This window comes from Pongo pygmaeus, chromosome 5 (assembly GCF_028885625.2).
Source record: "Pongo pygmaeus isolate AG05252 chromosome 5, NHGRI_mPonPyg2-v2.0_pri, whole genome shotgun sequence".
NCBI lineage: Eukaryota > Metazoa > Chordata > Mammalia > Primates > Hominidae > Pongo > Pongo pygmaeus.
In genome coordinates this window covers 131,432,714-131,450,157 of record NC_072378.2, presented here as the reverse complement: position 1 = coordinate 131,450,157, position 17,444 = coordinate 131,432,714, and the positions used below count along the sequence as shown (strand labels likewise).

The 17,444-nt window shown below is 40.1% G+C and overlaps 1 protein-coding gene across 4 annotated transcripts in view; it reads left to right on the top strand.

Moving 5' to 3' along the window:
* EPB41L2 (erythrocyte membrane protein band 4.1 like 2) overlaps positions 1-17,444 on the top strand; it is a 291,214-nt gene that overhangs the window by 10,732 nt on the left and 263,038 nt on the right. For all 4 annotated transcript variants that reach the window (XM_054492768.2, XM_054492752.2, XM_054492767.2 and 1 more), the window contains exon 2: positions 16,632-16,703. The gene's annotated coding sequence lies outside the window, so the exon portion shown is untranslated. The remainder of the gene's footprint in view (positions 1-16,631; positions 16,704-17,444) is intronic.

The window sequence follows — 17,444 nt, the reverse complement described above, 5'->3', positions numbered from 1 at the left end:
GCCCAAGCTGGAGTGCAGTGGCACAACTTTGGCTCACTGCCACCTTTGCCTCCTGGGTTCAAAGGATTCTCGTGTCTCGGCCTCCAGAGTAGCTGGGACTACAAGTGTGTGCACCACACCTAGCTAATTTTTTATAGTTTTAGTAGAGACAGAGTTTTGCCATGTTGGCCAGGCTGGTCTCGAACTCCTGATCTCAGGTGATCTACCCGTTTCAGCCTCCCAAAGTGCTGGGATTACAGGTGTGAGCCACCATGCCCAGCCTTCTCTTTTTTCTTAATCAATATTTGCCTCATTTTCTCTGTGGAAATGTGACTTTCATAGATCCCAGGGTTGAATCTCAAAGTGTTTGTCCCCAAGACCTCGATGTAATCTGACAAGAGGAAGAAATGCATCATTGGCTTCATTCCGCTGTCTGGAGGGCTTAGCACTTTATATCCCTCAACCCTGGCCTCTGGTGTACTCTCCACAATTACTGGGCTCTTGTTTGTTGACCCCTCTCCAATGTATTTGACTTATTTTGGATTGATTGCGTCCCCCTGCAACCCCTCCATTCCATTTTTTCTCCTCTTCTAATTTGGAAGTGATATTCTCTATGTTGATTGTTTTAAAGGAGTTATCCTAAATAATTAACAGGCATACTTAAAAAAATCTAAAGTTAATGTCTTTACCCTCTCCCCAAATAACGCAAGGACCTTCGAAAATTTTAACTTCGATTACTGCCCTGAATTATATGCTGTTATAATCTCTCTTCTCTCTGACAATTGTTAAAAATCATCTCTTTGTCTTTGGAGCTTTATAGTTTCAGCAATCTAAGCATGAATTTATTTTACTTATTCTGCTTGAAAACATTGGGCTTCCTGATTCTGAAAATTGTTATCTCTGAAAAATTTAGAAAAAGCACTCATTTGCTATTTTATTATTGTCTATTTCCCCATAATCTTTTTCTTTCCTTCTTCTAGAACTCTAATTATGTTACGAAGTCTGACTTTGTCCTCAATTCGCTTTAGACTCTCTATACAGCAGTTCCCCCTTCTCCATGGTTTCACTTTCCATGTTCAGTTACTCACAGAACAGTATAATATATCTTAATATTTTGAAAGAGGCCAGGTGTGATGGCTCACACCTGTAATCCCAGCACTTTGGGAGGTTGAGGCAGGCGCATTACTTGAGGTCAGGAGTTCAAGACCAGCCTGACCAATATAGTGAAATCTTTTCTCTACTAAAAACACAAAAATTAGCTGGGTGTGGTGGCACATGCCTATAATCCCAGCTACTTGGGAGGCTGAGGCATGAGAATCACTTGAACCCTAGAGGCAGAAGTTGCAGTGAGCCCAGATGGTGCCACTGCGCTCCAGCCTGGGCAACAGAGTGAGATTCTGTCTCAAAAAACAAGAAAAAAAAGATATTTTGAAAGAGAGGGAAAGACCACATTCACATAATTTTTATTATACTATTTTGTTATAATTGTTCTGTTTTATTTTTAGTTATTGGTGTTAATCTCTTACTGTGCCCAATTTATAAATTAAACTTTATCATAGGTACATATGTATAGGAAAAAACAGAGTCCTATATATGTAAGATTTAGTACTATTTGCAGTTTCAGGCTTCCACTGGGGGGTCTTAGAACATATTCCCTTCAGATAAAGGGGGACTACTGTATTTTCCATCTCTTTGTTTCTCTGAGCATAATTTTATACAAGCCCATTAAATGTTTCCTCCAGTTCACTAATCCTTTCTTCAGCTTTGTCTAATATGCTATTTCTCCAGCTTTTGAGTTTTGAACTTCAGGTATTATATTTTTCACTCCTAGGCCATCCATTTGGTTCTTTTTCAAATCTACTTGAATTTTTTTCTAGTCTATTGTTCCTGTTTGCAGGTTTTTACTTCTTTAAACATACTAACCACATTATTTTCTAGTCTATATTTGATCATTCTAATATCTGAAATCTTTGCATATTTTATTATAATAACCTTTCTGGCTTTCTTTCTGGTTCATACTTACATTACCCTTATTTCTTATATGTTTTGTGATTTTTTTTTTCATTGTGAGCTTGTATTGGACCTTTATCTGAGGAAATTCTTTGAAGCCTGGTTTGAAGTTGCATTCCTCCAAAAAGAATATTGTTTTATTTGTGTCACCAGGGGGCACTATTAACCTGGAACAACTTAAATTCCTTACTTGGTGTTTCATACTACGTTGGTAGGGTTGCCAAATAGAATACAGGGCATCCAGTTATGTTTACATTTCAAATAAACAAGAAATTATTTTTTGTACAATATTTGGGACACACTTATACTAAAAAATATTCATTGTTTATCTGAATTCAAGTTTAACTATGGATGCTCTATTTTTATTTGCTAAATTTTGCAACGCTATGCATCACTAGCTTGAATCTGGCTTTAGACCCACATAAGCTCTTGGTTGAGTTTATGAATTCTCAGAGAACTTTTTTTCCTGTTCTCCCAGGGCAAAAGTTGAGAGAGGCAAGTTTTCAATGTCTTCTTCTTTAGATGGACATATTTCTTGCTCACTTGTATACTGAGAGTGTTGCCATTAGAAACTTAGCTCTATGCAGGGATCACCTATTAGATTCCTCGCCATAGGCCAATCTGTTATCCTCTGCATACCATTTTTCAAAATGTAAATTCAAGGTCCCTTAGGTTGACCCTTAGAGTGAAAACGTGCCTCAGAAATCATTTACCTTTCAGGAGTCTTTTCTTTTCTTTTTTTCTTTGTTGCTGTTTCCATAGATTCCTTACAGTTTTGCCTGCTATATAAAAGCATTTAACGTATTATTTATATAGTATATTCAGTACTTCGAGGTTTTTTCAGGGGGCCAGTAGGAGAAAAGGTATTGGGAGTGGGGTCATTCAGAGTATCTCAAATGCTGTTCCATCAGAACTAGATATCCTTCAATCCATTCTTGCTGAATCTGCCTTCTGGTATTTTTGGCTTCTCCTTGAAGTTTCAGTGTTCCTCATCAGTACGTGGGTCTATTCCAGAGTAGTTAGTATCATGTGGCTTTGCTTTCGTACTCTGCAAAAACTGGTGATCTCTCCAGTGACAGAGTACAAGACCTTGCTCTAAGCTCAATCTAATGACTTGGGCATGGTACCACATTAATTTCCTACCAGTGCTCTTTCTCTGAAGCTAGAATCTAGTTCCCTGTGACCTAAATTCTTGGGGAGTTCTACAGCATATTAATCTAATGCTGCCACCACCACTACCTCAATACTTCAGCGTGTCTTCTGAGTTAGTCCTCAGAAATCCCATTCAAACTGGTGTGTCTTAACTACAGTTTCTGGAAACACACCTAAGATTCCACATGGGATTAGCCTTAGATTAGTTTTTTAGTTTCTTTTAGGAAGATCAGTTTTCAGATCAGGATTAGATTCCACTGGGCAACTCTACCTTCATGGGTGAGTGACTAGCAGCTTCTTCCTCGTCCCTATCAGTCCCAGTGTCAAAGGTTTAGTTTGTCTTTCTTCCAGGCCCACCCAGCACCATACACCTTCAGTGGTGTGCTAGAACTGGCGTATACCAGATTGCAAGCATCAACTTTTAAACTTTCAGGAATCTTGAGTGCTGGTTATTAAGTCCAGCTATTATTAAAAATTAAATTAGGGAGACATAATTAAATAAATTATATTTAAAACAATGGTAACTATAAAGCTCTTAGAAGAAAACATAGGAGTTAATCTTTCTGCTTTGGATTAGGCAATGATTTTTTAAATACGACATGATATCAAAAGTGCAAACCACAAAAGAAAAATTAAATAGGCTGGGTGCAATGGCTCATGCCTGTAATCCCAGCACTTTGGGAGGCTGAGGCGGGCAGATTACTTGAGGTTGGGAGTTCGAGACCAGCCTGACCAACATGGAGAAACCCCACCTCTACTAAAAATACAAAAATTAGCTGGGTATGGTGGCGCATGCCTGTAATCCCAGCTACTCAGGAGGCTGAAGCAGGAGAATCGCTTGAACCCAGGAGGTGGAGATTGCAGTGAGCCGAGATTGCGCCATTGCACTCCAGCCTAGGCAACAAAAGCGAAACTCCATCTCAAAAAAATTTAACTAAAACTAAAATAGATACATAAATCAAAATTTAAAAGTTTCATGCTTCAAAGGACACTATCAAGAAAGTGAAAGTACAGCCAACATAATGGAAGAAAATATTTGTAAATCATACAAGGGCCTTCAAAAAGTTCATGGAAAATGGATGTTATGAAAAAATTATGCATGAATTTCAAGTTGTTTTTGCAACAAAATAAACTCATACTAACTTGTTATAAAATATCTGAAGAGGATCTACATTGGGACACCAAGAAGTCTAAGACATCAGTTTGAAAAGAGCTTCTATCAGAGCAATATGACTTCTGCTAAAATTGAAGCAAGAATAAACATCAAATTTATGGTGAAATTTTGGTGAGAGAATGGTGAAATCATTAATGATTTACAAAAAGTTAATGAGAACAATTTCCCAAAGAAATCAGAAGTTTACAAATGGATAACTTGGTTTAAGAAGGGATAAGACAATTTTAAAGAAAAAGCCTACAGTGGGAGACCATCACATCAATTTTCAAGGAAAAAAATTAATCTTGCTCTTGCCCTATCTGAAGAGGATTGACAAATAACAGCAGAAACAATATCAATGCCATAGGCATCTCAATTGGCTCAGCTTACACGCTCCTGATTGAAAAATTAAAGTTGAGGGCTCGGTGGCTCAAGCCTATAATCAAAGTGCTTTGGAAGCCCAAATGGAAGCATTGTTTGAGACCAGGAGCTTGAGACCAACTTGGGCAACATGGTGAGAACCCATTGCTACAAAAACAATTTTTTTTTTTGAGACAGAGCCTCTCTCTGTCACCCAGGCTGGAGTGCAGTGGCGTAATCTTGGCTCACTGCAATCTCTGCCTCCCGGGTTTAAGCGATTCTCCTGCCTCAGCCCCCTGAGTAGCTGGGATTACAGGTGCCTGCCACCACACCTGGCTATTTTTTTTGTTTTTTGTATTTTTAGGAGAGATGGGGTTTCACCATATTGTCCAGGTTGGTCTTGAACCCCTGACCTCAAGTGATCCACCCGTCTCAGCCTCCTAAAGTGCTGGGATTACAGGCATAAGCCACCACACCTGGACAATCTCCTACTGGCTTTCATTAGTTGTATGACTTAATGTTGTTGTTACCCAGTCTAAATTTCACAAATAAAACTTGGCTGAGTGCAGTGGCTTACACCTATAATCCCAGCCCTTTAGGAGGCTGAGATGGGTGAGGCACTTGAGGCCAGGAGTTCAAGACCAGCCTGGCCAACATGGTGAAACCCCGTCTCTACTAAAAATACAAAAAAAAATTTAGCTGGGCGTGGTGTCAGGCACCTGTAATCCCAGCTACTCAGGAGGCTGAGGCAGGAGAATTCCTTGAACCTGGGAGGCGGAGGTTGCAGTGAGCCCAGATCGCACCACTGCACTCTAGCCTGAGCAACAGAGTAAGACTCCATCTCAAAAAAAAAAAAAATTAAAATTAGCTAGGTGTTGTGGCACACACCTATAGTCCCAGCTACTCTGGAGGCTGAGGTAAGAGGATTGCTGGAGCCCAGGAGGTTGAGATTACAGAGAGCTAAGATTGTACCACTGCACTCCAGCCTGGGTAACAGAGTGAGACCCTGTCTCTATAACTAAACAAAGCAAAACAAAAAAACCTTTAAAAGGCATCCACTTTTCTTCAGTTAATAATGTAAGAGAAACTACACTGACATAGTTAAATTCTCAGGAATCTCAATTATTTAGAGATGGACTAAATAAGTGGCTGGTGTTTTGGCTTCCAAAAGTGTCTTGACTTTGATGGAGCTGATGTTGAGAAATAAAGTTTATATTTATCATTTTTATCTTTTAATTCCATTTTTCCACGAACTTTTTTTTTTTTTTTTTTTTTTTTTGAGACGGAGTCTTGCTCTGTCACCCAGGCTGGAGTGCAGTGGCGCGATCTCGGCTCCCTGCAAGCTGCACCTCCCGGGTTCACGCCATTCTTCTGCGTCAGCCTCCCGAGTAGCTGGGACTACAGGCGCTCGCTACCACACCCGGTAATTTTTGTATTTTTAGTAGAGACGGAGTTTCACCGTGTTAGCCAGGATGGTCTCCATCTCCTGACCTTGTGATCCGCCCGCCTCGGCCTCCCAAAGTGCTGGGATTACAGGCGTGAGCCACTGTGCCCGGCTCCACGAACTTTTTGAAGTCCCCTCTTATATCTGATAGAAACGTGTATCCAGGATGTATATTAAAAACTCCTATAATTCAATAATAATACAAAATCCGATTAAAAACAGATAAAGGATTTGGGGTACAGTGGCTCATGCTTATAGTCCCAACATTTTGGGAGGCTGAGGCAGGCAGATAACCTGACATCAGAAGTCCGAAACCAGCCTGCATGATGAAACCCTGTCTCTACTAAAAATACAGAAATTATCTCAGCATGATGGCATGCACTTTTAGTCCTAGGTACTCAGGGGGCTGAGGCAGGAGAATCACTTGAACCTGAGTAGCAGAGGTTGCAGTGAGTCAAGATCATACCTCTGCACTCTAGCATGGGTGACAGAGTGAGACTTGGTCTCAAAACAAACAAGCAAACAAATCCAAAAGAAAAAAAAAAAGATAAAGGATTTGAATAGGCATTTCACCAAAGAAGATATACAAATGGCCAGTAAGCACGAGAAAGGATGCTCAGCATCGTTAGTTTTTGGGGAACTGCAAATCAAACCCATAATGAGATACCACTTCACAGGCACTAGGTTGGCTATAATTTTAAAAGGCAGACAATAAAAAATGCTGGCAAGGGTGTGGGGAAATTAGAACTGTCCAGTGTAGCAAATCCATAGGGACAGAAAGTAGATAGGTGTTTGCCTAGGGCTGGGAGAGGGGTGTGACTGCTAAGGGTTACCGGGTTTTATCTTTGGAATGATGAAAATGTTCTAAAATTAGATTGTGGTGGTGGATGCAAAACTCTATAAATATTCTAGAAACTGTTGAATTGTACACTTTAAATGGATGATTTGTGTGGTATGTGAATTGTATCTCAATAAGCTGTTAATTTTAAAAATGTAATAAATATTCAAACATATCACTTTCTAATTATTTTACAACATTTTACTATTGTCTAAACTCCTGAGGTTGTTTACCAAAAGATGATGCCCAAGTGGCCCCAGGACATAGAATCAAATTGTGTATGATATTAAAACCACAAGAATTGTTTACCTCAACTAATATCTTGTTTATATCTTTGTAACAGACAGCCAGATGGTAGTGAGTGCTAATACTCTGTACTAATCCTTTAGGAGGACTAGTTTGCTTGAGGTTTAGACACAAACAGGAATGATCTGTGCCATTATAAGAAATATAATGATGTCATGAAGGGCTTTATGATAAATAAAACGATTAGAATATGATATTAAAAAGATCTAGTCATTTATCCTGTTGCATTTCATCAAGAAATATTAAATATTATAGAAAATGCAAAAATGAATTTTCTCATTCTTGCAAACAGTCAAGTCTCAGCCAGAAAAATGGAAGTCAATTTAAATATTTAAAGATACAGGCCTTTAATTCACAGAGAATTAGGTATAGGTACTGTACTTATAAATTTTTGTAAGGGCATAAAGAATGAAAGTTGGGGGAGCTGCCACCAGCTTTCACATTCACAGTCCAAAGAATCTGAAACTTCTTGCTTTCACGCAGAAGTCAGGAAGATGTAAGAGACTGAAATCAATAGTCATGATTGCCCTGAAGTCCTGGGGTGAACGATACAGGGGAATACAGAGGTTGCTGCAAAAAGTCACAACTTCGGGCAGGGTGCAGTGGCTCACATCTGTAATCTCAGCAATTTGGAAGGCTTGAGGTGGTAGGATCGCTTGAGGTTAGGAGGTCGAGTCCACAGTGAGCTATGGTCGTCCCACTGCACTCCAGTCTGGGTGATGGAGTGAGACCCTGTCTCAAACAAAAATAGTTACATCTTCTTAAGTCCACATGTCCACCAACACAACTGAAGAAAGAGGAATGGATTCTGTCTTCTGCCTTGTAATTGAAGCACAAGTACACCTCATGGGCAGAATCTAAACTGTATTTGGTTCACAGGGACTATGAAAAGACAGTTCTCATTCATCAGCCCCTGACATGAAGGGGTGAGTATCAAAGGAAATAGAAATAGTGCTGAGTACCAACAAATCATATATGACTTATTACCCTCAAGGGTAGTCAGGTAATTTTTTGAGACCGTATATAGCATGAGTTTGGGGTTGCTCTTATTGATAGGGGATGCAAGTTGCAGAAATTTAGTTTTTCCCTGAGATAACATCTTGACGTGTCTCGAACCATTAGATGCCTAGACAGTTTACCAAGTTGGCAGGCCCTGAAGTTTGTTGGGAGATTATTTTCCGCCTTCTATCACACATCTTAAGAAACATGAAGAATGTGAATTCCTCTCACTTGGTCCAGGCATCATTATGTCACTAACGTAGTGGGCCAGTGTGAAGCTCTACAGGATGACAAGACTATCAAAGTTCCTAAGGGCTAGATTAAGACTGAGAGCTAGAGACTTGGCATAGCTCTGAGACAGGACTATTGTGTACCGCTTACACTTCTGTGTAAATGTAAGGGGCTCCTGTGATCTTTACTTATTGGTATAGAATGAGAGTCAGAAGACTAGAGTCTGCAGACTGGACATTTGTTTTGTAAGTAAAGTTTTTTGGAACACAGCCATGCCCATTCATTTACATATTGTTCGCGGCTGCTTTCACCTTACCATAGCATATTGAGTAGTTGGGACAAAAACCTTTACAGACCAGCCAAAATATTGCCCTCAAACTCAAGATAAACAGAAATAAAACAAAGTCTTAAATTTAAATCTAAAACAAAACCATGGCCCTTTTTTGAAAAACATGTGCTAAAATGTATTAATAATGGTTAAAACCAAGTGCTTTTTTTTCAGAGATTTGCAATAATTAATACTTATTTAAGTGGGCTTTCCCCCTAGGTCTTTATATTCTAGTATAAAACAGCTAGAGCTGGGCTGTTCTCTTAACCTCTGATCAAATAAGCCTGTTTAGAAAAATCTATATGTTTTGCTTATATCATTGGGCAAAGTAATTTGTAATATATGATTGACATAATAAATCATTACTTCTAACGAAGCACATTTTTAGAAAAATAAAACTTTTGTGCACCTGTTTTAAAAAGCTCCAGTGCACTTTCCAGCTCAGTCAGAATCCTCATTTGGAATTAACTGGGGGTTCCTGGTTCCTGCTGAAGTGACATTGACCTGAATGAAAGAGGCTGGCCTCCAGCATAGACCCCAAGCTCTGTGTTTATCGAGTCAAGAGTAAGGACCCTCTCTCTCTTAAATCTAGTGATGGGCAGCAAGAGGACAGGGGCCAAAGTTAATGGACTGACCTTTTAATTTGTATTGCCATTTGCAGACACTTTTCTTGTATTTTTGAATTCTTATTTTGTCACAATAATTTGAAATTATATAATGCTTCCTAGGTTAGTGAGCATTTTCGGAAACATCATTTGATATCCATAGCAACTCAGAAAGTATTTTCTTCTCACATGTCATAGATGAAGCTCAGAAATAGTCAGTAAATCATCCAGGTTCACAGAGAACAAGACCAAAAGTTACTAATACTCACCAAGCATCCATTAGATGGCAGGCACCATCTCAAGCCAGAGCTCAAATCTTGACTTTTAGACTCTGTATTAGTCTGTTCTCACACTGCTATAAAAATAGTATCTGAGACTAGGTAATTTATGAAGGAAAGAAATTTCATTGACTCACAGTTCCCCATGGCTGGGGAAGCCTCAGGGAACTTACGATCACGGCAGAAGGGGAAGCAGGCACCTTCTTCACAAGGCAGCAGGAGAGTGAGTGCAGGAAAAACTGTCACCTTTAAAACCATCAGATCTCGTGATAACTCCTTCACTATCTTGAGAACAGCATGGGGGAAACTGCCCCCATGATCCAAACACCTCCTGCCAGGTATACCTCCCTCCACATGTAGGGATTACAATTCGAGATGAGATTTGAGTGGGGACACAGAGCCAAACCACATCAGACCCCAAGTCTAATATGGTCTGAGTGTTTGTGTCTCCCAAAAATTCATGTGTTGAAATCTGATGTCCAATGCGATAGTATCAAGAGTTGGTGTCTTTGAGAGGTGACTAGGTGCCATCTATGAGAAAGCAGGCTCTCACCAGACACCCACTGAATCTGCCAGCACCTTGATCTTGGACTTCCCTACCTCTAGACTGTGAGGAAAAAAAAAAAACAACTGTTATTTACAGTACCCAGTTATGTACTCAGTTATAAATAGGTCAGTTTATTGTATTTAGTTATAGCAGCCTAAATGGATTAAACAAAGTCCAATATTCTTACTATCACAATTTATTAATTCCCATTATAGTGAGTACTGGGGATAGTAGTGATGGTGGTAACTTTTAAACATACAAAAACATGTCAAACACTACCCCTCAAACTGAGAATAAGATGACTAGGAGAAAGGAGACCTGACTATCAAACTTTAAGACAAATGCTGTGTATAAAGTTATTGAATGAATGGTTTTAAAAATATGCTTACACTACTGCATGAAGAATGAAGCTGAAGAGCAAGAAGAACTTGTTTCTTTCTTTCTTTCTTTCTTTTGAGATGGGGTCTCGCTCTGATATTGTTTGGCAGTGTCCCCACCGAAATCTCAATTTGAGTTGTATCTCCCAGAATTCCCACATGTTGTGGGAGGGACTTAGTGGGAGGTAATTGAATCATGGGGGCTGATTTTTCCTGTGCTGTTCTTGTGATAGTGAATAAATCTCATGAGATCTGATGGGCTTATCAGGGGTTTCTGCTTTTGCTTCTTCCTCATTTTTCTCCTGTTGCCAATGTAAGAAGTGCCTTTCACCTCTTTCCATGATTCTGAGGCCTCCCCAGTCATGTGGAACTGTAAGTTTAATTAAACCTCTTTCTGTTCCCAGTTTCAGGTATGTCTTTATCAGCAGCATGAAAACAAACTAATATACACTGTTACCCAGGCTGGATTGCAGTGGTGCAAACATGATTCACTGCAGCCTCCACCTCATAGGTTCTAGCGATTCTCCTGTCTCAGCCTCCCAAGTAGCTGGGACTGCAGGCACACATCACCAAGCCCAGCAAATGTTTGCATTTTTTGCAGAGACAAGATTATGCCATGTTGCCCAGGCTGGTTTTGAACTCCTGAGCTCAGGCAATCTGCCTACCTCAGCCTCCCAAAGTGCTAGGATTGTAGGTGTGAGCAATGGTGTCCAGCCTTCAGAAATTTTTAAGAGTTTAGTTGTGATATTCTGAAATATCTAAGCCCAGGAAGTTGTGTCTCTGGATAATTATTAAGTTTTTGTTTGTTTGTTTGTTTTGTTTTGTTTTGTTTTGCTTTGCTTTTTGAGATGGAGTCTCACCCTGTCACCCAGGCTGGAGTGCAGTGTCATGATCTCGGCTCACTGCAACCTCCACCTCCTGGGGTTCAAGCTATTCTCCTGCATCAGCCTCCCAAGTAGCTGGGACTACAGGTGCACACCACCGCGCCCAGCTAATTTTTGTATTTTTAGTAGAGAGGGGGCTTTACCATGTCGGCCAGGCTGGTCTTGAACCCTTGACCTCAGATGATCCACCCATCTCAGCCTCCCAAAGTGCTGGGATTACAGGCATGAGCCACTGCACATGCCCTAATTATTAGTATTAAAGAGCAAACTTATCTTTTGGGAATGATTCCAATGTAGTCCTGCTTAAAGTCAGCAGCTGCATGAAATGTTTCCCTTCCAGGTCTGTTATTCTATGATACTCCCTCTAGGAAGAGGGTGTTTTTCCCTCCACTTTAACTCCTATACAGTCATTGTGAAAGACTTTGTAATCTCAGATAAGAATATGCTTTTTGAAGTATGTGTCATCAAGCTCTGTGCAAATGTGAGGCAGAAACAAGTATGCTTTTCCTTGGCTTCTTGCTGAGGTCACACACTACCAGATTTGCCAGAGTTATTCACTCATTAATTTATCTGATAAACATTTATTTTACATACACTATGTACTCGATTTGTAGATTATAAAACAACTTTAGTAAAACCATTTCCTATCTAATAGATTTTGAGTGGCCTTGTCAAAACCAATTCTAGTGACACATATGAATTATTATCTTCATTAGAAAGCAGTTTCAAGTGCCTGGAAGCCTAAGGCTAGATAATACACGAAGGAAACTAAACAAGCATCCTTTTGTCATCTAGGGCAGGGGTCAGCAAACTTTTCTGTGAAGGGCCAGATTGTGAACATTTTAGGATTTTAGGGCCATATGATCTTTGTTGCAATGACTTAAATCTCCCTTGCAGTGCAAAAGCAACCATATAAAGTATGTGAATGAATGAACATGGCCATGTTCCCATGAAACTTTATTGACAGGCTTAAATTTGAATTTCACATAGTTTTCATGTAACACAAAATATTACTTTTTTGACATTCTAGAAACCACTTAAAATGTAAAAACCATTCTCATCTTGCAAATCATACAAAAACAAGGCAGTGGATCATCATTTGCTAACCCCTGATCTAAGGAAAAAAGAAAATATAGTTGTAGATGAACAGAAAGGACATGCAGGCAATATAATAAAATGTCAAAATAAATATAAAACTAAAAAGTAAATATTTAAAATATGTTAATGTCAAGAGTCTGAAAGATGATAAAGTGTTATGTGGGTTTCATTTCTGGATGGAGCAGATTTGGCTCTCCTAAGATGAGTAATTTCAGCCATCAGTAGAGGACTCCAAATGACTGCATTCTAAAAGATGAAAAATAAGGATTTATTTTCAAATGTGTCACAGCGCTTAGCCTTATGTTGTCTGGAAGTTGAAGTGCTTCCCACACAACCCTCTGTACTTAGCTACTATTTTTGTTTTTTAAATAACTGACCTGAATTTCCAAAACTATGTGTTACTTGGAGAAAGTATGGTAGACAAGGGATAAATGGTATATTACAAGAAACCTCTTGATAAGCTCTCTTAATAAAATCAAACTCTAGCCATCAAGGTTTAGAAAGGAGGTAGGGTGTTCAAGTGAAGACTGTGACTAGAGCTAGGAGTGGGGACTGGAACTCGCAGACCCGACTGGAGTCTCTAGAAACTCCCCACATTGACCATCTCCTGTGCCTGGCCTCACATCCTTTTGCCTGTCTTTAGTCCAGTTACTCCTGTTGGAAACAGCTTCATGTCTTATCACCCAAGAACAACTTTCCTCAGTCTTTTTGGTTTTTTTTTTGCTTTTTATTTTTGAGACAGGGTCTCACTCTGTTGCCCAGGCTGGAGGGCAATGGTGCCACCATGGATGTCTGCAACCTCAGCCTCCTGGGCTCAAGCAATCCTCCCACCTCAGCCTCCAGAGTAGCTAAGACTACAAGTGTGCACCACCACCACATCCAGTTAGTTTTTGGGTTTGTTTGTTTGTTTGTTTGTTTGTAGAGACAGGGTCTCGCTATGTTGCCCAGGTTGGTCTTGAACTCCTGGCCTCAAGTGATCCTCCCACCTCAACCTCCCAAAGTGTTGGGATTACAGGCATGAGCCATCGAGCTCGGTCCAGTTGAACTGTTTAACTCATGTTTTATCCTGGGACTATTCTATCCTGGGATAGCATAAGGTGGGATGTCTGCAGAGACCTACCTGGCATTCAAGCGAGTGCACACTGGAAGTGTGAGGGAATCAGTGCTCTCCATGGACAGTCCCCTTGCCTGGTTGGGAGAGGAGACAGTGAGTCTATCAAATGGTCCCCTTTTCCTTCCCTTAACAGACAATTCTGAGGCTCCTTGAAAGGTCATGGAAAGATAGCATCCTTTTATTGGCTTTTTTTTTTCCTTTGAGGGTCATTGTAATATTCCAAGCTGTTTTTACTCATAACACTTTTGGCACCAAATGTGTGGGTTGTTTCCATGCCAACAACCAGTTTTCCGACCTTCCAGATACCAACTGGGTATCCTACAATTGAATTCAATTCCTACAGTAACTAACTGGAGTCGTGTCGGATTCCGCAGGCTCAGTCCCACAAAACGGCCTTCATTTCAGATGCCAGTTGCAAGTATCTTGCTTCCATCAGTACTTCTGACCAACTGACTATTAATCACAGGTTCCTATGACCCCTTCCTCAGGTTTTATAATTTGCTAGAATGGTTGATAAAACTTGGGAAAAGACTTTATTTATTATCACTGCTAATTACTAAAGGAGAGAAATGAACAGCCAGATGAGGAGACACACAGGGAGAGATCTTGAAGAGTCCTGAGCACAGGAACTTCTGTCCCCATGGAATTGGGGTGTGCCTCCCTCTCAGCATGTATATGTGTTCTACAACCCTGAAACTGTCTGAATCGTACTGTTTAGGGGTTTTATGGAGGCTCCATTGTGTAGGCATGATTGATTAAATTTTGGCCATTGGTAATTGAACTCAATCTCAAGCCCCTCTCCCCTCCTCAGAGATCTAGGAACGGGGCCGAAATTTCCAACCCTTTAATCACATGGTTAGTTCCTCTGGCGACCAGCTCCCATCCTAAAGCTATCCAGGGGCCCAACAAGGACTGCGTGCAGTAGCTCACGTCTGTAATCCTAGCACTGTTGTAGGTCAAGATGGGAGGATTGCTTGAGCTCAGGGATTCGAGCCAGTCTGGATAGCAAAGCAAGAACCGTTCTCCACAAAAAATTTAAAAATTAGCTGGGCATGGTGGCACACACCTGTGGTCCCAGCTACTCGGGAGGCTGAGGCGGAAAGGTCATTTGAGCCCAGGAGGTGGAGGCTGCAGTGAGCCATGATCGTGTCACTGCACTCCAGCCTGGGCTACAGAGTGAGACCCTGTCTCTCTCTCTCACACACACACACACACACACACACACACACACACACACACAATTCTGTGTCAGTAACTGGCTCTAAACTAAGTATGTACTTCTTATTATATCACAGGTATCCAGAGTGTCTTAGTCTGCTCAGACTGCCATAACAAAGGATCATACGTGGCTTAAACAATAGAAATTTGAATTCTTGTCATTATGGAGGCAGGAGTTGTAGATCAAGGTCCAATAGGGCTGGTTCCTAGTAAAGGTCTTCTTTCTGGCTTGTAGACAGCTGCAATGTTGCTGTGCCCTCACATGGCCTTTCCTCAGAGACACTGAGAAGACAGGAAGTCCTCTGGTGTCTCTTCTAGTAAGGGCATTCATCTCATTGGACCAGGGCGCAACTCCCATAAACTTATCTAACTCTAATTACCTCTCTAAGGCCCCATCTCCAAGTACTATGACATTGGGGATTCAAGCTTCACCATACTGGAGGATGCAAACATTCAGCCCATAACATAGTGTACGACATTTACCTTTATCGTGGGGAATCACTCTCTTGTTTTTACTGGCTCAAATATCCAGCCTCAGGAGCCACTATGCATCCTTTAGTGCTCTGATCCAGTCTTGGTGTTGGTAGTCATAAACAGTGAAATGAATCCCTTTAGTTATATCCTTGGACAATCTCAGTAATATTACCAATTATCAATTGTATGTTAGCCAATTATATAGCCAATTATAGGTTAGCCACGCTAATATTATATGTACAATACAGGCTGTAAAATAAGATTCCCTCTTAGTTCTCTGAGGGCCTCAGTGGTTTTACTTGCAGCTCTGATGATTGATACCACATTTCCCCACGTCAGAGGTTCTAGATCCTGGCTGCACAACAGAATCAGCAGGGGAGGTGTGGAAAAATAACAAAGTCTGATCCCACATCCAAAGTCTGATATAGTTGTTCTGGTGCAGGGATTGAAGACTCAGCAGGTTTTAATTTTAACGTGCAGGCTCAGAATATAGGTCACTGCCCTATGTGGGCCTATACAAACTGCTCACTGCTCACTGTGAGTTTTCCTACTTGACAAATAGTGACCTTTGAAAATGACTTACTAAATACTCTTAAGTAATTTGGGGCTGGCCAGGCAAGAGGCCAGGCAATGGTTAACTGTAAAAGTTCTTCCAATCACTCAGGAGAAAGTAAATACGATAACATTAAAAAAAAAAATTGTACACCAATGTTCTGTGAAGCATTTTGTACAGTAACCAGAAGGTGGGAGCAATCCAAATGTCCATCGATGGATGAAAGGATAACCAAAATGTAGTACACACATACAATAGAATATTGCTCAACCTTAAAACGGAAGGAAATTCTGATACATCTACAGCATTCATCGACCTTGAAACATTGTGCTGAGTGAAATAAGCCAGACACAAAAGGACGAATATTGTATGATTCCACTCCACTTATATGAGGTACCCAGAATAGGCAAATTCATAGAAACAGAAAGTAGATTAGAGGTTACCAGGAGCTGGTGGGTAATAGAGAGTGGATGGGATAATGGACAGTTGGTGTTTAGTGAGTACAGAGTTTCTGCTAAGGATGATAGAAAAATAGCAGAAAGTATTACATTACTTTCAATGGCAAAATCCACAATTACCTTGGCACCAACCTAATACTTAATGCCACTGAATTGTGCAGTTAGAATGGTAAATTTTATTTTATGTATATTTCACCACAATAAAACAAAACCTCCCCTTTTCAGGTATGATAGTTCTGAATGAAGATTGAAGCTGTTCTGTAGTTCGGGGGGTTATCATACCACTGAGAGTAAAAGGTAAGTTGATAACAGTGAAAGAGAAACCTCATTTAACGAATGTTTTTGGAATGTATCATCAGTTTGAAGTCACTATAAAATGATGTACTTGCAGGACATTTTTCAGTGTGATAAATATTTAAATATCAGTAAGTATGTTTAAGCCCTTTAAAAGAAAAAAAATGCTTTCTGTTTGGAATTTACTTTTCTAAATTTTTTGACATTGAAATTAATGTTTGAAAATAATAAAAGTAATGATGATCTGATCAACTTAATCTGGTATCATAACTCCAGAGTTGTAGATACAATAGTAGAGAGTGTGTAGCCCTCAGCTTTAAAGATTATCAACTAATGATTAACATAATGTTGGGACAGGTGCTGTAAAGGATGGAGATTATCATGCTTTTGGAATTTCTGACTCACACTATAGTCTGCCATAAAGAGCAGTATAAAAAAGGATTTGTTCAGATTGAAGAAAATCACATAATTAGTCTTTTAGTGGCAGTAAGGACTGCATGTTTTAAGATAATTCTAGGTGAAAAGGCCTTCCTATAGATTAACTGTACCAGCTCCCTTTTTCCTGCCTGTCAACTTATGCAAAATTTTACTCCTTTCAAATCTGGATAATAACTCTCTTTCTTTGCTTGCTATTAACCTGATTGATCTGTTTCTTTTTTTTTTTTTTTTTGAGACAGAGTATCACTCTGTCTCCCAGACTGGAGTGCAGTGGCGCAATCTCTGCTCAGGGCAAGCTCCACCTCC